General features: G+C 44.9%; 1 pseudogene; it reads right to left on the bottom strand.

Annotated features, from left to right (window-relative positions):
• Window positions 1-2,430: 2,430 nt before the first annotated feature.
• LOC137097579 (zinc finger protein 420-like) lies at window positions 2,431-10,015 on the bottom strand (annotated as a pseudogene).
• Between the last annotated feature and the right edge of the window lie 10,799 nt (window positions 10,016-20,814).

Here is a 20,814-nt window from a genome sequence, read left to right as displayed (position 1 = left end):
TAGGGATTCTCTCCAGTGTGTGTCCTTTGATGTGAACGTAGACTTCCACTGTCAGTGAAGCTCTTTCCACACTCCAGGCATGTATAGGGTTTCTCTCCAGTGTGAGTCCTCTGATGCGAATGTAGATTCGAACTATGAGCAAAACTCTTTCCACATTCCAGACATGTATAGGGCTTCTCTCCAATGTGAGTCGTTTGATGTGAACGTAGACCTTTTTTCCGAGCAAAGCTCTTTCCACACTCCAGGCATGTATAGGGCTTCTCTCCAGTGTGAGTGCTTTGATGCGAACGTAGACCTTTACTCTGAGCGAAGCTGTTTCTACACTCCAGGCATGTATAGGGCTTCTCTCCAGTGTGAGTTCTTTGATGTGAACGTAGACCTGAACTATGAGCAAAGCTCTTTCTAAACTCCAGGCATGTATAGGGCTTCTCTCCAGTGAGTCCTTTGATGAGAACATAGACCTTTACTCTGAACAAAGCTCTTTCCATACTCCAGGCAAGTATAGGGCTCCTCTCCAGTGTGAGTCCTTTGATGCAAACATAGACTTTTACTCTGAGCGAAGCTGTTTCTACACTCCAGGCATGGATAGGGTTTCTCCCCAGTGTGAATCCTTTGATGTGAACGTAGACTTGAACTATGAGCAAAACTCCGCCCACACTCCAGGCATGGATAGGGTTTCTCCCCAGTGTGAATCCTTTGATGTGAATGTAGATTTGAACTCTTGAGTGAAGCTCTGTCCACACTCTGGGCATTTATAGGGTTTCTCTCCAGTGTGAGTCCTTTGATGTGAACGTAGACCTGAACTATAAGCGAAGCTCTTTCCACACTCCAGGCATGTATAGGGCTTCTCCCCAGTGTGAATCCTTTGATGTGAACGTAGACCTGAACTATAAGCGAAGCTCTGTCCACACTCCAGGCATGAATAGGGTTTCTCCCCAGTGTGAATCCTTTGATGTGAACGTAGACCTGAACTATAAGCGAAGCTCTGTCCACACTCCAGGCATGAATAGGGTTTCTCCCCAGTGTGAATCCTTTGATGTGTACGTAGACTTACAATCTCAGTGAAGCTCTGTCCACACTCCAGGCATTTATAGGGCTTCTCCCCTGTGTGAGTCCTTTGATGTCTATGTAGCTTTCCACTATGAGTGAAGCTCTTTCCACATTCCAGGCATTTAAATGCTTTCTCTTCCATGTCAGCAGTGATACAGGTATTTAATTGTAATACAGATATTTGACTCTTCCTTTTTCCTTCCTTATCTGTAAGTGAGGTCAAAAATTCAGCAAGACCATCACCCTGACAGGATTTCTTTTTCCTATCTTATTGGTTTCCTTCCTGCATCCAAGTGATGACTTCATAGAATCCTCATTTCCCTGGTCAAGAAAGAAGCAAAAGATCAAGGATGAAAGCGTGAAACCTTTTGTATATGTATGTGTGTGTGTATATACACACACACATACACATACACACCTTTGGAATAATGTCCAGCATACGAGAAAGAACTCTTGCCTGTTGGAAGCAAGTGTATTCACACACACACATACACACCCCATTTATCTCACCTCCAACAGACCTCTGAAGAAATGTCAAGAGGCAAAATGTCAGGAGAGAATGCTACAAGAACATGGCCATACAGCCTGAAAATCTCACAGCAATCCAGCAATTCTGGCCATGAAAGCCTTTGACAATACCAAATAATTGGTTTATACAGTAATAATTATATAGAATGGAATTATAGAGGAACTTTATTGTCGTCGTACACAGTAAAACAAAATTCAATGCTTTCCTCAGCACACATTTATTTATTATTTATTTACAGCATTTGTATTCCACCCTTCTTCTCACCCCGCAGGGGACTCAGGGCGGATTACAGTGTACACATATATGGCAAGCATTCAATGCCAATTTTGACATACAACATATATAGACATAGACAGAGGCTATTTAACTTTTTCTGGCTGCCAGGGGAGCTGTCGCTTTCATCGTCCATCTGCCACACTAATGAAGTACTTCCGCATTCCCCGCTTTGCTGGAGTCCTAATTTTCCTACTTGACAGATACAACTGTCTTTCAGGTTGCAAAGGTCAACAACAGGCTACACAATTGGTTGGAAACCCACTCCAACCCAGGCTGGCTTCGAACTCATGACCTTTTGGTCAGAGTGATCTTAATGCAGCTGACACTCATTGTGCCATAATCCTGGTGCTCATCACAAAACCAACACACCAATCCTTCCACACCCCAACCACCACCACCCAGCCCACAATGCAACATCAATGTGAAACCATGGAGTTCAGTAGAGTTGCAGCTGCTATCTCATATGAAACGTCTCTCTCTATATTATTATTATATTATATAGATTGAAAATCTTACATGGGGTTGGTTTAACCTCTGGTTTGCTTGTTAAACTGAATTACTGTGTCACAAAAGGATGCATTTCTAAAAAGTGTTTGACCACCATGAGAAGTCTGGAAAGCTCTGTCTGGGAAACTCTCTTTGGGGTCAAACACCACCGTTCTCTACAATGTGAATTCTATGTCTACGTAGATTTCAACTCTCAGATAAGCTTTTTCCACACAACATGCATTTATAGGGTTTCTCCCAGTGTAAGTCCTTTGATGTGAATGTAAACTTGAACAATGGGTAAAGGTCTGTCATCACTTCAGGCATTTATAGGATTTTTCCCCACTGTGAGTCCTTTGATGTGAACGTAGACCTGAACTTTGGGTGAAGCTCTTTCCACATTCCAGGCATGTATAGGGTTTCTCCCCAGTGTGAATCCTTCGATGTGTACGTAGACTTCCACTCTCAGTAAAGTTCTTTCCACACTCCAGGCATGTATAAGGTTTCTCCCCTGTGTGAATCCTTTGATGTTTATGAAGATCTGAACTCTGAGCAAAGCTCTTTCCACACTCCGAGCATGTATAGGGATTCTCCCCAGTGTGAGTCCTTTGATGTGAACGTAGACTTCTACTCTCAGTGAAGCTAAGTCCACACTCCAGGCATCTATAAGGTTTCTCTCCAGTATGAATCCTCTGATGTGAATGTAGATTTCCACTCTGAGCGAAGGTCTTTCCACACTCCATGCATTTATAGGGTTTCTCCCCAGTGTGAATCCTTTGATGTGAACGCAGACTTCCACTCTCAGTGAAACTCTTTCCACACTCTAGGCATGTATATGGTTTCTCTCCAGTGTGAGTCCTTTGATGTGAACGTAGACCTGAACTATGAATGAAGCTCTTTCCACACTCCAGGCATGTATGTTGCTCCCCAGTGTGAGTCCTTTGATGTCTATGTAGATTTCCATTCTCAGTGAAGCTTTGCCCACACTCCAGGCATGTATACGGCTTTTCCCCAGTGTGAGTCCTTTGATGTGAATGTAAATTTGAACTCTGAGTGAAGCTCTTTCCACACTCCAGGCATGTATACGGTTTCTCTCCATTGTGAGTCCTTTGATGTCTGTGTAGATTTCCATTCTCAGCGAAGCTCTGTCCACACTCCAGGCACGTATAGGGTTTCTCGCCAGTGTGAATCCTTTGATGTTTTTGCAGATCTGCATTCTGAATGAAGCTCTTTCCACACTCAAGGCATGTAAAGGGTTTCTCCCCAGCATGAGTCCTTTGATGTGAACGTAGACTTCTATTCTCTATGAAGCTCTGCCCACACTCCAGGCATGTATAGGGTTTCTCCCCAGTGTGAGTCCTTTGATGTGAACGTAGACTTCCACTCTGAGAGAAGCTCTGTCCACACTGCAGGCACAGATAGGGTTTCTCCCCAGTGTGAGTCCTTTGATGTGAACGTAAACCTGAACTGTGAATGAAGCTCTTTCCACACTCTGGACATGTATAAGGTTTCTCCCTAGTGTGAGTCCTTTGATGTGAGCGTAGGCTTGCACTCTGAGAGAAGCTGTGCCCACACTCCAGGCATGTATAGGGTTTCTCCTCGGTGTGAATCCTTTGATGTTGCTGCAGACAATCCTTCTGAATGAAACTCTTCCCACATTCCAGGCATTCAGATGCTTTCTCCTCCATGTCAACACTGATATGGGTGTTTAATTACAATACTTCAATCTTCCTTTTTCCTTTCTTATCTGTATGTGAAGTCAAGAATTCAGCAAGTCCATCACCTTGAGAGGAGTTATTTTTCCTATATTTTTGATTTCCTTACTGCATCCAAGAAGTGGTTCCATAGAATCCTCATTTCCCTGGTCAAGAAAGAAGAAAAAGATCAAGGATGATAAATCACCCATTCTTATCTCGGCTACTTCGACCTTGAAAGGAACGTCTTGAAGGCACGAAGTTGCGGTATTTACAAAATATGTTGTCAGACTGTAGGATCTATTTAGCAATAGTAAATAACCACTCACAAGCCGGCTTGCTTTGAAATGGATATATTGCTTGTATCTCTGCAGCAAAGAAAGACTACTGACTTTTCCCCACCACCACTTCCTTTTATACACCTATCCTGCCCATCTCCCCCTCTTCTGAGTTTCCTTATTAGAACTTGTTGCTTCACAAGTTCCATAACATGGTTAACAGCGCCTTCTGCCGGCTTCAGAATGTCACAGAGAGAATTTATTCAGTCAGGATGACTCAGTCAGGATGTCACAGAGGGAATTTGTGATGTCTTCATGCCATCAGAAATTGACTCCAGACATATGTACACCACATTCTCTGGTCACGTCCATTCACATCTTCGCACACTGCACACTGTCCTCCTTTTCCCGTTTGCACAGGAAACTCCAGATGTGGCACGCTATCAATTCTAATGTTTTAACCCATGTACTACTGAAACCATACTGTTTTAACTCTAAGCAATTTTCACACAAGAAACCATTATATAGTGACAAAACTTTCTTTACCTCCACTATTTACAAAACACGGCTAATTGTATCTTTAGAGTTTCTGTAGGACAATGAAGCAAGTGGGGTGTATTTATACCTGTGGAATATTGTCCAGGGTTGGAAAAATAATATGTCATCGTCGGTATAAATCTTCTATAATAACGTTTTTCCCCCCCAAGTCCCACCAGTATTCAAATTAGGGCATACTGGGTCTCGATCCATTGTCATTTGGGTTCTCAGTGCCCTCTGAGTGTAGGTGAACAACAACTCCCATAGATCAAGGACACTTTGCCATTGGTGGGGTTGTCTCTAGAATTTGGAGCCTATAGGGCAGTGGTTCTCAACCTGTGGGTCCCCGGGTGTTTTGGCCTACAACCCACAGAAATCCCAGCCACTTTACCAGCTGTTAGGATTTCTGGGAGTTGAAGGCCAAAATGTCTGGAGAGCCACAGGTTGAGAACCACTGCCATGGGAATCAGCCTCAAAAATACATCGCCAACCTGCAACACACACACACACATAGACATACATTTCCCTCCTTTCATCCCAACCAATCTCACAAGCTCTGGAACTCATTACCTGGAGAGATCAGGAAAGCCTCTTCTCTAGAAACGTTAAAAAAGAACCTTAAAACCTGGCTCTTCCGCTGTGTCTTTGGCGAGGAGGTGCACAATATGACACCATTGCACCCCTCAACGCTCTTCCCACTGGAATACACGCCCTCCAAATGGGAAGTTTAGCTTCACAACTCTGTGTGTTTTTATGAGTTCCCTGCAGATAACTTGCTCCTATTTTTATCTCATTAAGAGTCTTTTTAATCGTTTCATCCTGTACATGTGGCCCGCCCATTGTTATTGTGATTGTGCTTATTGGAATGTTATTTTATGACTGTGTTTATTTTTTTCTTTTATGTAATTTTGATGATGTTGTTTATGCTCTGGTTTTATTTTGCTATAATGTTGTCCGGGCTTGGCCCCATGTAAGCCGCTCCGAGTCCCCATTGTGGAGATGGTGGCGGGGTAGAAATAAAGTTTATTATTTATTTATTATTATTATACATACAAATAAATGAAACTATACAGTGTTCCCTCACTTATTGCAGGTATCTCATTCCAGGACTACCTGCAAGAAGTGAAAATCCGCGAAGTAGGGAGGCTACAGTATATTTATTTTAATATTTATGCATATTCCTTACTTACTGCAGAGTGTCCCTCCTTAATGATATCTTCCTTTTACGCCGGTTTGTCAGTAATGTCAGCTCACTTCCTGCTTCATATTGCCACTTTTTCTTCTCTTCCTCTCTTTCTATGGTGTTCCTGACCACTTCCGGCCTTCTGTCTCTCCCTCAAGTTCCAGGCTTCTCTATCCCACCACTTCCTGTCCTCCAGCCAACTCATTGGTTTCCTCTGCTTCCACTTCTGTCGTCTTCTCTCTTATTGCCCTCTCTTTGTTTTTCATCTCATCAATCATCACTTCCTGTATCCCACTCCTCCTCCTCTAGGATTGCCTTGTTTAAAGGAAGACTCTGCATAGACCAAACCATCTTGCCTCAAGGTCAGCCCTTCCTTCTTTTCCTCACTTCACCATATTGAGTTTAAGCTATATAAATCAAAATGTAATGTTCGTTTGTGGGATTAACATAACTTAAAAACCACTGGACGAATTGACACCAAATTTGGACACAGGACACCTAACAACCCAATGTATGTCCTTCACTCAAAAAAGCAATGAAAACAAAAAGCAAAAAGGACTTCTAAACTACATGTCCACAAAGGAGAAACTGCATGCCCACAAAGAGACCCATGGCCATGCCCCCTCCTCCTCGTGGGGAAAGAGCTGGCTGTTAAGCATTAGGAGCTAGGCACACACACAGACACAAGTGAGAGTGGGTACCATGGGAGTGGAGGTGGAGGCTTGCCGCATGGAGCCCCTTCTCTTTCCCTGCTATGTCAGGAGCGCAGTCTCCTCCTGCTGCTTTTCCTGTTGGAAGAGGAAGGGCGGATGAGTGGCAGCGGCAGCAGCGGAGCCCCCAGGGAAGGAAGAAGGGGAGGAGGAGGAGGCGAGGAAGGTCGACGGTGCTTGAGTGAAGGACCTTCCTATTCTCCCTCACTCCTTTCCCTTCTTTCCTCCCTTCCTCCCTTTCTTTCCTTTTCTTCCTTCCTTCTCCTTCCTTTCCCTCCTTCCCTTCCTTCCTGTCCCTACTTCCTTTCCTTCTTTTCCTTCCTCCCTCCCTTCCTTTCCTCCTTCTTCCCCTTTATTTCCCTCCCTCCTTCACACAGAACTCCCCTGACCATCAGAAAACACTAGAAGGATTTGATGGGCATTGACCTTGGGTTTTGGAGTTGTAGTTCACCTGCATCCAGAGAGCACTCTGGACTCAAACACTGATGGATCTGGGCCAAACTTGGCACGAATATTCCATATGCCCAAATATGGACACAGATGGAGTTTGGGGAAAATAGACCTTGATATTTGGGAGTTGTAATTGCTGGGATTTATAGTTCACCTACAATCAAGGAGCATTCTGAACCCCACCAACAATGGAATTGGGCCAAACATCCCACACAGAACCCCCATGACCAACAGAAAATTTTGTTTTCTGGTGGTCTTTGGTGACCTTTCTGACACCCCTCTGATGACCCTCCCCTGGGGTCTAGACTTCCCAGGTTGAGAAATGCTGCCTTAAGGCCAAATTTGTACACAGGACACCTAACAGTCCAATTTATGTCCTCCACTCAAAAAAAAAATGATTTTGTCATTTGGGAATTGTCGTTGCTGGGATTTATAGTTCACCTACAATCAAAGAGCATCCTGAACTCCACCGATGATGGAATGTAACCAAACATGGGAAACAGGACTTCCATGACCAACAGAAAACACTGGAAGGGTTTGGTGGGCACTGACCTTGAGTTTGGGAGTTGTAGTTCACCTACATCCAGAGAGCACTGTGGGCTCAAACAATGATAGATCTGGACCAAACTTGGCATGAATACTCAACATGCCCAGATGTGAACACTGGTGGATTTTGGGGGAAATAGACCTTGATATTTGGGAGTTGTAGTTGCTGGGATTTATAGTTCACCTACAATCAAAGAGCATTCTGAACTCCACCAATGATGGAATTGAACCAAACATGGCATAAAGGACTTCCATGACCAACAGAACGCACTGGAAGGGTTTGGTGGGCATTGACCTTGAGTTTGGGAGTTGTAGTTCACCTACATCCAGAGAGCACTGTGGGCTCAAACAATGATAGATCTGGACCAAACTTGGCATGAATACTCAACATGCCCAGATGTGAACACTGGTGGATTTTGGGGGAAATAGACCTTGATATTTGGGAGTTGTAGTTGCTGGGATTTATAGTTCACCTACAATCAAAGAGCATTCTGAACTCCACCAATGATGGAATTGAACCAAACATGGCATAAAGGACTTCCATGACCAACAGAACGCACTGGAAGGGTTTGGTGGGCATTGACCTTGAGTTTGGGAGTTGTAGTTCACCTACATCCAGAGAACACTGTGGACTCAAAAATGATGGATCTGGACCAAATTTGGCATGAATATTCCATACGCCCAAACATGAACACAGATGGGGTTTGGAGGAGATAGACCTTGACATTTGGGATTTGTAGTTACTGGGATTTATAGTTCACCTACAATCAAAGAGCATCCTGAACTCCACCAATGATGGAATTGAACCACACATGGCACACAGGACTTCCATGACCAACAGAACACTGAAAGGGTTTGGTGGGCACTGACCTTGAGTTTGGGAGTTGTAGTTCACCTCCATCCAGAGAGCACTGTGGAGTCAAACAATGATGGATCTGGACCAAACTTGGCACGAATATTCCATATGCCCAAATATGAACACAGATGGAGTTTGGAGGAAATAGACCTTGACATTTGGGATTTGTAGTTACTGGGATTTATAGTTCACCTACAATCAAAGAGCATCCTGAACTCCACCAATGATGGAATTGAACCACACATGGCACACAGGACTTCCATGACCAACAGAACACTGAAAGGGTTTGGTGGGCACTGACCTTGAGTTTGGGAGTTGTAGTTCACCTCCATCCAGAGAGCACTGTGGAGTCAAACAATGATGGATCTGGACCAAACTTGGCACGAATATTCCATATGCCCAAATATGAACACAGATGGAGTTTGGAGGAAATAGACCTTGACATTTGGGATTTGTAGTTACTGGGATTTATAGTTCACCTACAATCAAAGAGCATTCTGAAACCCACAAATGACAGAAATGGGGCAAACTTCCCACACAGAACTCCTATATATATATACACATACACAGACACACACAGACAGACATACAAATCTTATAAATAGAGAAACCAACCGGATTAAAGGAGAAGGAAGGCTTTCCTGGGCGCCCAAGAAGACTTCTTCCTGGAAAATGGCGGCCGGGCCGGAAGGGGCGGGGCCTGCAGTGACGTCGCCCGCCCCGCCCCCCTGGAGCAGCCGCGCTTCTGATTGGCCGCCCTCTCGCGGAGCTTATTTGCATCTTTAAAGGAGACGCAGCCCTTTCCCTATCATTGCTACACCGTTCTGCGCAGGCGCCGCCAGGCCTTCCCTTCTCTGCCTCCTGTATTACATGTTGAACTAAAACAAACAAACAAATAATTTGCAAGCTTGGTAATTGGTTAAATGTCCTTTGACCAGTCTCTGGCCACTTGGAGTGCCTCTGGTGTTGCTGCAAGAATCATAGAATCCTAGAATCAAGGAGTTGGAAGAGACCTCCTGGGTCATCATCCAGTCCAACCCCATTCTGCCAAGAAGCAGGAATATTGCATTCAAATCACCCCTGACAGATGGCCATCCAGCCTCTGTTGAAACGCTTCCAAAGAAGGAGCCTCCACCACACTCCGGGGCAGAGAGTTCCACTGCTGAACGGCTCTCACAGTCAGAATCCTAGAATCAAAGAGTTGGAAGAGACCTCCTGGGCCATCATCCAGTCCAACCCCATTCTGCCAAGAAGCAGGAATATTGAATTCAAATCACCCCTGACAGATGGCCATCCAGCCTCTGTTTCAAAGCTTCCAAAGAAGGAGCCTCCACCACACACCCTCCGGGGCAGAGAGTTCCACTGCTGAACGGCTCTCACAGTCAGGAAGTCCCAGCTTCCAATGGAGAAGGTCCTCCATTGTGCATGTAGTGGGACTCAAGTTGCATTGCAGCAGGTGGTCAGTGGTTTGCTCTTCTCCGCACTCGCATGTCGTGTACTCCACTTTGTGGCCCCATTTCTGAAGGTTGGCTCTGCATCTCGTGGGGCCAGAGCGCAGTCTGTTCAGCGTCTTCCAAGTCGCCCCGTATTCTGTGTGTCCAGGGGGAAGTCTCTCATTTGGTATTCTGGGTTTGAGCCTGCCACTTTTGGACTCTTGCTTGCTGGGGTGTTCCAGCGAGTGTCTCTATAGATCTTAGAAAACTATTTCTTGATTTAAGTTGTTGACATGCTGGCTGATACCCAAACAAGGGATGTCTCTGCCTTGGTCCTTTCACTATTGGCTGCCACTTCCCGGCGGATGTCAGGTGGTGCAATACCGGCTAAGCAGTGTAATTTCTCCAGTGGTGTAGGGCGCAGGCACCCCGTGATAATGCGGCATGTCTCATTCAGAGCCACATCCACTGTTTTAGCGTGGTAAGACGTGTTCCACACTGGGCATGCATACTCAGCAGCACAGGAGGGCAACTCAAATGATCAAGGGTCTGCAGAACAAGCCCTATGAGGAGTGGCTTAAGGAGCTGGGCATGTTTAGCCTGAAAAAGAGAAGGCTGAGAGGAGATATGATAGCCATGTATAAATATGTGAGAGGAAGCCACAGGGAGGAGGGAGGAGCAAGCTTGTTTACTGCTTCCACGGAGATTAGGACAAGCTTCCTTTCCGCTTCCCTGGAGACTAGGACGCAATGGAGCCATGGCTTCAAACTACAAGAAAGGAGATTCCACCTGAACATGAGGAAGAACTTCCTGACTGTGAGAGCCGTTCAGCAGTGGAACTCTCTGCCCCAGAGTGTGGTGGAGGCTCCTTCTTTGGAAGCTTTTAAGCAGAGGCTGGATGGCCATCTGTCAGGGGTGATTTGAATGCAATATTCCTGCTTCTTGGCAGAATGGGGTTGGACTGGATGATGGCCCAGGAGGTCTCTTCCAACTCTAGGATTCTATGATTCTAATGATCTAGGATTGTCTGCACGCCCTTTCCTCTCTGAAATTCTATCCTAGTTATATATTTCACCTGGTCATGCTCAGCATTATTTTTTTAAAATTTAATTATAACATTTGGCCCAGCCGTAGGTTTTTAAGCGATGTTGTGCTATTGTTTTACTGCTTGTTTTTTTGTTTATGAGTTTCATTTTATTGTTTTGTATTGCCGTTGTTGTTTTGCTGATGTGCTGTGAGCTCGGCCTCATGTAAGCCGCACCGAGTCCCTTGGGGAGATGGTAGCGGGGTACAAATAAAGTTTTATTATATTATTATTATTATTCTCGGTGGTGGCCCCCCAGCTCGAATTCCCTCCCTAGGGAGATCAGACAGGCTCCCACCTTGTCCTCTAAAAACCTAGATGTTCCGGTGTGCTTTTGATTAAGCGGCTCACCAGTAATTTTCCTGTTCCTGAAGTCAGTGGGAACTTTAGGAAGGTCGTCCCCGGAGGAGCGACCCTGAGACCCCACCAAAGAGGGTTCGCTACTGATTTCAGCAATTTTATTGAATTAAAATAATTCAAGATAAATCTCACCACAGTTGAAGAAGAGGCACCGAGGTGTTTATTAGCGATTCAGCTGAAAAGGATGCAATGTAGCAATCATTCACCTACAAAGCCTGTGGTTACAGAGATCAGAGGCATTTTTATAGGAATTTACAGGTTTGAAAGTTTCAAAACTCCCGCTTCCTGCCCCCTGCCCAGCTCGCTGGTGATTGGCTGGCCAGATAACAGCTGGGAGGAGACTCGGCCGCCCTCCCTCACCAGGACCAATCACAGGGCTCCTCCGCTGCCTATTAGGGTTACAGCCTGTGCTGGACGGGGTCGCACTCCCCTTGAAGGTGCAGGTTCGCAGCTTGGGTGAGCCTGGAGCCCCAGGTCTCGGTGGTGACCAGGGGAGCATTTGCACAACTTAGGCTCGTGCGCCAGCTGCGCCCGTACCTCGGGAAGTCTGACTTGGCCATGGTAGTCCACACTCTGGTTACATCCCGTTTAGACTACTGCAACACTCTCTACGTGGGGTTGCCCTTGAAGACGGCCCGAAAGCTTCAATTGGTCCAACGTGCGGCAGCCATGTTACTAACAGGAGCGGGACGCAGGGAGCATACAACGCCCTTGTTGTACCAGCTCCACTGGCTGCCGATTTGCTACCGGGCTCAATTCAAGGTGCTGGCGTTGGCCTATAAAGCCCTAAACGGTTCCGGCCCAAGATACCTATCTGACCGCATCTCGGCCTATGAGCCCACCAGGACTTTGAGATCGTCTGGGGAGCCCCTGCTCTCGATCCTGCCTGCCTCACAGGCACACCTGGCGGGGACGAGAGACAGGGCCTTCTCGGTGGTGGCTCCTCGGCTGTGGAACACCCTTCCCGTAGACATCAGACTGGCTCCTTCCCTGATGATATTCCGCAGGAAATTAAAGACTTGGCTGTTCAAGAAGGCGTTCGAACAAGAAGTGCAATAATTGGTAATGACGACAGGAATGGAACAACGGAAAATGATCCTGGATTGTGGTTTAAACGATTAGACGACGTGAATGGCTTTTTGTATTATTGATATTGTTGATGTTTTTGATGATGATGTTTTTGGTTATTGCTAGATTGATTTTTAGGTTGTGTCTTGACTTTTGAATCTTGTTCTTCTATGTTGTACACTGCTGTGAGTTGCCCCCAGGCTGAGAACAGCGGTATATAAGCAAAGTAAATAATAAATAAATAAATAAATAAATAAATTAGGAAGCTCCCACCGCTCTGGCGCTTCGGCGAATCAGGAGGAGGGAGGCAGGACGGAAGAGAAACAAAGCATCTATGATAGGATTATGGAATTCCAATGTCCTGAGTTTCCTGCATCCGAGCAATCGGCCAGCTAGAGAAATCAACTATTGTTAGGTGATGGGTGGGGATTGATGTTGATTACTTGAGCCAGGTTTTCCTGCTATGATCAGATAAGGCACAAAGGTGAGGCTTGGGGTGGATGTTTGCTATGAAGAGTTTTGAATGAAGTAAACAAAGTTGGGGAAGGCGTCGTCTCACTCCCATTGTGAAATGATAAAAATGTTTGCCAAAGGAAATTCCAGTTTGACGGTCCCAACTCCGAAAGCAAATAGGAATTCCAAGTTCTATTGTCCATGCAAGAGTTCCAAGATATGGGGTTTTGTGATCGCTGATTGCCCTTTTCAGCGCCAAAGGGCAACTTCCTCGTTGGCTCCCCCTTCTCGAAGAGGGGAAGGGGTTTGTGAGGGAAAACACATGGGGAAATATAGAAATCACAAGAAATTCATATCAAGCCTCCCTTCCCTCCCCCCCCCCCCCCGCCAGAGAATTTGATTAAAATAATTTTAATAAAACATGTGTCCATAGTTCATACTGGGGAAGTTCAGATGTGAAAATGAGTTCTTTAGAACCAAAAAGAAATTGAAGAAAGTCCAACAGTCACAAAAAGGGTGCTTAATGATCTCCACTGAGCCAAGGAATGGATTCCTGCAGCGCCAGGATCAAGACTTGTCCTCGGCCCTTGGAAAACTGTAACTCTTTCCAAGGTCTGGAGCCCAGGGACCAATCTCCTGAAAACCTCCTGGGGTCCTTGCTGTTGTTAGTGTCTTGGCAAATTGACCAAGACTTAACCCCTATTGTGCATTCTGGTGCCCTTGCCCTTTGCAGAACTATAAGTTACCATCCCTTATTGGGGGACGGATGGACACATGCTCGACTTCATCCCTACTTGAAGTCCCGCACTTTACACCGGCCCTCATATGATCTCCCTCAACCTGTGTTATGACACTATTTCCTGCCCAGTTTCCTGGATTGTCGCACTTTCCTGCACTCCTGTAAAAATGTATTGCACTCACTGAATCTGTCCCTCAGCTATGTTCTTTTCTCTCAGCCGTATTGTTTTTATATTGCTTATAATTGCATTGTATTTGTTTTTATCTGGTGTTTTTAATTGGTTAAAGCAGTGGTTCTTAACCTTTCTAACACCGGGACCCCTAAATATTAGGGCTGGGCGGTTTCGTTCATTAATTTCGTAATTCGTTATTAATTCGTATTTAAAGTATTATTTATTTATTTATTTATTTGATGCACTTATTAACCGCCATTCTCAGCCCATTAGGGCGACTCATGGCGGTGTACAAATACATATAGAAGACAATTTACAACGAAAACCAATTACAACCACATATAGACTATACAACAATTACAGACAACATTAAAATCCGCTTCGTCTCTTAGTAGAATCATAACCAGTCTCATATTCCTTGTTCCATTCCGATCTTCTTTACCACATTGTTAAAGCACTTAATTAAATGCCCTCTCGAACAGCCATGTCTTAAGGCTTTTTCGAAAGGACATGAGGGAGGGCGCCTGTCTGATATCTGCAGGGAGAGTGTTCCACAGCCGGGGGGCCACCACCGAGAAGGCCCTCTCCCTCGTCCCCGCCAGCCGTGCCTGTGAGGCAGGCGGGATCGAGAGAAGGGCCTCCCCAGACGGTCTCAAGGTCCTCGTGGGCTCGTAGGCCAAGATGCGGTCCGAAAGGTATTTTGGGCCGGAACCGTTTAGGGCTTTGTAGGCCAGAACCAGCACCTTGAATTGGGTCCGGTAGCAAATCGGCAGCCAGTGGAGCTGGGACAACAAGGGCGTTGTGTGCTCCCTGCTACCCGCTCCAGTTAGTTAGTTAGTTAGTTAGTTAGTAAAGTAGCTTACGATCCGATATTGAACCATTCAGGATCAACTAAAAATCAAAATGAATTTTTCAATTCATTTCGTAATTGTTTCGTAATCGTTTCGTAATCGTTTCGGAATTGTTTCGAAATCGTTTCGGAATTGTTTCGTTATTATTTCCGTATGTCTGGTGCAAGTTTTATAGTTGTTGTTTGTTTTAGCAGTGATCAAAAAATAAATTATCACACCAACAGTCAACAACAGAGGGAGAGGGAAGCTTCAGAAGTTCCCCCTGTCCCATTTGGAGGTTTTTTAGCATATTGCGCAATCGCGTCCGCCATTAACGAATCGATTCGTAATTGTTTCGTAATTGTTTCGTAATTTCCGAAATTTCGTATATATCGAACTTTTTTAAAGAAAAATTTCGGAATTCTTTTAAAAAACAAAACGCAAAAACCCCCTAAAAACGAATCGAGTTTAGAAACAAATTTTTTCGTGGTTGCCCAGCCCTCATGTCGTGGTGACCCCCAACCATAAAATTATTTTCGTTGCTCCTTTATAACTGTCATTTTGCTACTGTTACGAATTATAATGTAAATATCTGATATGCAGGATGTGTTTGCATTGTTACAAATTCAACATAAGTACTTAGGCGATCCCTCGTTTTCCGAGGAGGATTGTCTTCCAGTGTTCTTGTGGGTCCGTATGTGGCTGTGGAGCCCTCTTCTTGACCTGCATCTTCTGCAGTGAGGGCATTGGTTTCCAGGTGGAAGGCGGTCTCGGTCGGGGTTGGCTTGACGCGCCTTCCTCTTGGCACGCTTCTCCCTTTCGCCCTCCATTCGTGCCTCTTCAAATTCTGCAGCACTGCTGGTCACAGCTGACCTCCAGCTGCAGCGCTCAAGGGCCAGGGCTTCCAGTTCTCAGTGTCTATGCCAGAGATTTTAAGGTTGGCTTTGAGCCCATCTTTCAATCTCTTTTCCTGCCCACCAACATTCCGTTTTCCGTTCTTGAGTTCGGAGTAGAGCAACTGCATTGGAAGACGGTGGTCGGGCATCCGGACTACATGGCCAGTCCAGCGGAGTTGATGGCGGAGGAGCATCGCTTCAATGCTGGTGGTCTTTGCTGACGTTTCTCCGCTTGTCTTCCCAAGAGATTTGCAGGATTTTCCAGAGGCAGCGCTGACGGCATCGTTCCAGGAGTTGCATGTGACGTCTGTAGACAGTCCACGTCTCTCAGGCGTATACCAGGGTTGGGAGAACAATAGCCCTATAAACAAGCACCTTGGTATCCCTACGGAGCAGAATTCAAAACGATCTTGACAGATTAGAGAGATGGGCCAAAACTAACAAAATGAAGTTCAACAGTGACAAATGCAAGATACTCCACTTTGGCAGGAAAAACGAAATGCAAAGATACAGAATGGGTGACGCCTGGCTCGAGAGCAGTACGTGTGAAAAAGATCTTGGAGTCCTCGTGGACAACAAGTTAAACATGAGCCAACAATGTGATGTGGCGGCAAAAAAAGCCAATGGGATTTTGGCCTGCATCAAGAGGAGCAGAGTGTCTAGATCTAAGGAAGTAATGCTCCCCATGCTCTATTCTGCTTTGGTTAGACCACATCTGGAATATTGTGTCCAATTCTGGGCACCACAATTCAAGAGAGATATTGACAAGCTGGAATGTGTCCAGAGGAGGGTGACTAAAATGATCAAGGGTCTGGAGAACAAGCCCTATGAGGAGCGGCTTAGGGAACTGGGCATGTTTAGCCTGAAGAAGAGAAGGCTGAGAGGAGATATGATAGCCATGTATAAATATGTGAGAGGAAGCCACAGGGAGGAGGGAGCAAGCTTGTTTTCTGCTTCCTTGGAGACTAGGACGCAATGGAACAATGGCTTCAAACTACAAGAGAGGAGATTCCATCTGAACATGAGGAAGAACTTCCTGACTGTGAGAGCCGTTCAGCAGTGGAACTCTCTGCCCCGGAGTGTGGTGGAGGCTCCTTCTATGGAAGCTTTTAAACAGAGGCTGGATGGCCATTTGTCAGGGGTGCTTTGAATGCAATATTCCTGCTTCTTGGCAGAATGGGGTTGGACTGGATGGCCCATGAGGTCTCTTCCAACTCTTTGATTCTATGATTCTATGATTCTATGATTCTATGAGTATGGAAAACAGATGATGGGATTTGCAGTACCTTCAACGGATTATTTATTTATTTATTTGGGGTTCTTTTACCCCGCCCTTCTCACCCCGAAGGGGACTCAGGGCGGCTTACAAAAGCAAAGGCACAATTTGATGCCTGCATCATAAAGACAATCAAACACAGAATTACATCAACACACAGTTAACACCAAATATACATTATAACCATAAAATCAATAAAATCAATAAAACCAAATACAAACCCAGTTTCTCCTCTTACATGGTCAGCGTTCGCTACTCATAGATCTAGTTTTACGTTCCACTTCATCAATCCTGCTGGTCTTACTCGCCTGGTTGTCTGATTTAGTTGCCAAGGTGCCCAAAGGCCTGGTCCCATAACCATGTCTTCACCCTCCTCCTAAAGTCGAGGAGGGATGATGATGCCCTGATTTCCCCCGGGAGTGAGTTCCACAAGTGAGGGGTCGCCACTGAGAAAGCCCTGCTCCTCGTCCCCACCAGCCTCACTTGTGACAGTGGTGGGGTCGAGAGCAGGGCCTCCCCAGATGATCTCAGACTCCGAGGTGGGACGTAGAGGGAGATACGTTCGGACAGATACACTGGACCGGAACCCTACAGGGTTTTGTAGGTCAAAACCAGCACCTTGAATTGTGCTCGGAACTGAATCGGCAGCCAGTGGAGCTGGCACAACAGGGGGGTGGTATGCTCCCTGTATGTCGCTCCGGTGAGCAATCTGGCTGCCGCTCGCTGGACTAGTTGAAGTTTCCGAACAGTCTTCAAGGGCAAACGTAGAGCGCATTGCAGTAGTCTATTCGGGATGTAACAAGAGCGTGGACCACCGTGGCCAGATCAGACTTCCTGAGGTACGGGCGCAACTGGATTCAGCTCTGACTTCCACTGAAGAGACCACTGAGACCTCCACACAGAACTCCCATGTCAAACAAAAAATACTGGAGGGGTTTGGGAGGAATTGACAGTGATTTAAGGGAAATGAAGTTTACCTACATCTGGAGAGCATTGTGAACCCAAACAATGATGGATCTGGACCTACGGACGAAGGGAGCATTGGATTGTGGCATTGGGGGCGGGGCCTAAGGAGGCAGCCTCACGACCCCTCCAAAATTGCCGAACGACCCCCCTGGGGATCGCGACCCCCAAGTTGAGAACCACTGGGTTAAAGTGTTTTACTTGTGTGTTTTAATTGTAATTTTGTTTGTGTGTGTGTATATATATGTGTGTATATATTTTTGTATTTATATGAGTACATGCATATTGTGTATATATGTGTTTATGTATGTGTATGTGTATGTATGTGTGCATGTGTATATGTATATAATATGTGTGTATATGTGTATATTTGTGTGTGTTTCTGCATATATATATACCAGCTTGGGGACCCGGCGCTGCCCGGGTTATTTGAGAAAGGAATTGTGTAGCAAGATTGGTATTTATCAGTTATTTATAAGGCTCGCAGTGGTCTCAGGAAGTTAGTGAAGGTACTGCGAGTCCCATCATCTGTGGTCCATGCTCCTCCAAACCACACCAGGATGGAGAGTGGGTCGTGGGGGCTCTGCGTGCCAAGTTTGGTCTTGATCAGTCATTGGATGAGGGTCGCAGTGGTCTCAGAAAGTGAGTTAAGGCACTGCAAGTGCCATCATCCATAGTCTGTTCTCCCTCAACCCTCACCAGAATGTTGAGTTGGCCATGAGGGCTCTCCATGCCAAGTTTGGTCTTTATTGGTATTTGGATGAGTGTCGCTGTGGTTTCAGTAAGTGAGTGAAGGTACTTCAAGTCCCATCATCCATGGCCCCTCCTCTTCCAAACAGCACCGGGATGTAGAGTGGGTCATGGGTGCCCTGTGTTCCAAGTCTGGTCTTTATCGGTCTTTGTTGGGGGCCACTGTGGCCTGTGGGAACCAAAGGGTTGGAAAGTACTACAAACCCCATCATCCATTGTCTGTCCTCCCCCAAACTTCACCAGGATGTAAAGGGGGTCACGGGCGTTACGTGTGCCAAGTTTGGTCTTGTTCAGTCATTGTTGTGGGTTGCAGCGGTCTCGGAAAGCGCGTGGAGGTACTTCAAGACCCATCATCCATGGTTTACCTTCCTCCAAACCGCAGTAGGATGTAGAGTGGGTCATGGCGCACAGCTGGCACACAAGTTGTAATTGTGCAAAAGCTCCTCTGGCCACTGCCGAGACCTGGGGTTCCAGGCTCAGCGATGTCCCGGCCTAAAACCAATAATATTTGATTTTGGAGGCTTCTCAGCACTTGGAACTATAGCGAATGGACCACGCAAACTACAGATCCCAGCAACCCACAGCACAGAACCATAGCAATCTGAAGTGGTGTCAAATCATGCCTTCATTGTATGGTTGCAATGGGGCGAGTCCCCGGAGTGACTTAGTGGAGAAGTCCTTGCAAAAGTACAGCCTTGGAAAGCATAGTTTTGCTATAGAAGCCTTGGGAAGTCTAGTTCAACAAGGGTCCGAACCAGACCATGCTGGTGCCATGCTCAATTCCAACTCCCAGGATTGTGCAATGTAGACAGGCATTATTATTATTATTATTATTATTATTATTATTATCACTAGCCATCTCCTGCCACGCATTGCTGTGGCCCAGTCTGTGTATATGTGTTTATATGTGTGTATATATTTATATGCATATATATGTGTATGTTCGTATATATATATATATATATACATACACACACATGTATTTGTGTATTTCTTTGTTTATATGTGTATATGTATATTGTGTATATGTGTGTGTGTATATATATTTATGTGCATATATATGTGTATGTTTGTGTATATATATGTATTTGTGTATTTCTGTGTTTATATGTGTATATGTATATTGTGTATATGTGTGTGTGTGTGCATATTTGTGTGTGTATATATATTTATGTGCATATATGTGTGTATGTTTGTGTATATATATACATACACATGTATTTGTGTATTTCTGTGTTTATATGTGTATATGAATATATGTGTGTTTATGTTTATGCATATATGTGTGTATATATGTGTATGCATGTGTACATGTGTGTAGGTGTATGTGTGTATATATGTGCATATTTGTGTGTGTGTGTGTGTGTGTGTGTGTATATATATATATATATGCGTGTATGTATTTGTGTATTTCTGTGTTTATATGTGTATATGTATATTGTATATATGTGTGTGTGTGCATATTTGTGTGTGTGTGTGTATATATATTTATGTGCATATATATGTGTATATTTGTATATATATATATATACATGTATTTGTGTATTTCTGTGTTTATATGTGTATATGTATATGTGTGTGTTTATGTATATGCATATATGTGTGTATATATGTGTATGCATATGTACATGTGTGTAGGTGTATGTGTGTGTATATATGTGCATATTTGTGTGTGTGTATATTTATGTGCATAATATGTGTATGATTGTGTGTGTATATATATATATATATGCATGTATGTATTTGTGTATTTCTGTGTTTATATGTGTATATGTATATTGTGTATATGTGTGTGTTTATGTATATGCATATATGTGTGTATATATGTGTATGCATGTATACATGGGTGTAGGTGTATGTGTGTGTATATATGTGCATATTTGTGTATGTATGTATGTATGTATGTATGTATGTATGTATGTATGTATGTATCTATCTATCTATCTATCTATCTATCTATCTATCTATCTATCTATCTATCTATCTATCTATCTATCTATCTATCTATCTATCTATCTATCTATCTATCTATCTATCTATCTGCGTGTATGTATTTGTGTATCCGCAGCCCTTTGCTGCCACCCAGTGGCCAGGCGGGGAGGCGCCACCTTCAGCCCCTTCCAAGATGCAAATAAGCCTCGCCAGAGGGCGGCCAATCAGGAGCGCGGGGGAGGGCGACGTCACTTCAAGCCCCG

The sequence above is a fragment of the Anolis sagrei genome, chromosome 8 (genome assembly GCF_037176765.1).
Source record: "Anolis sagrei isolate rAnoSag1 chromosome 8, rAnoSag1.mat, whole genome shotgun sequence".
Classification (NCBI taxonomy): Eukaryota; Metazoa; Chordata; class Lepidosauria; order Squamata; family Dactyloidae; genus Anolis; species Anolis sagrei.
Note: the sequence above shows the minus strand (reverse complement) of the source record. Positions and strands in the feature narration are given on the sequence as shown.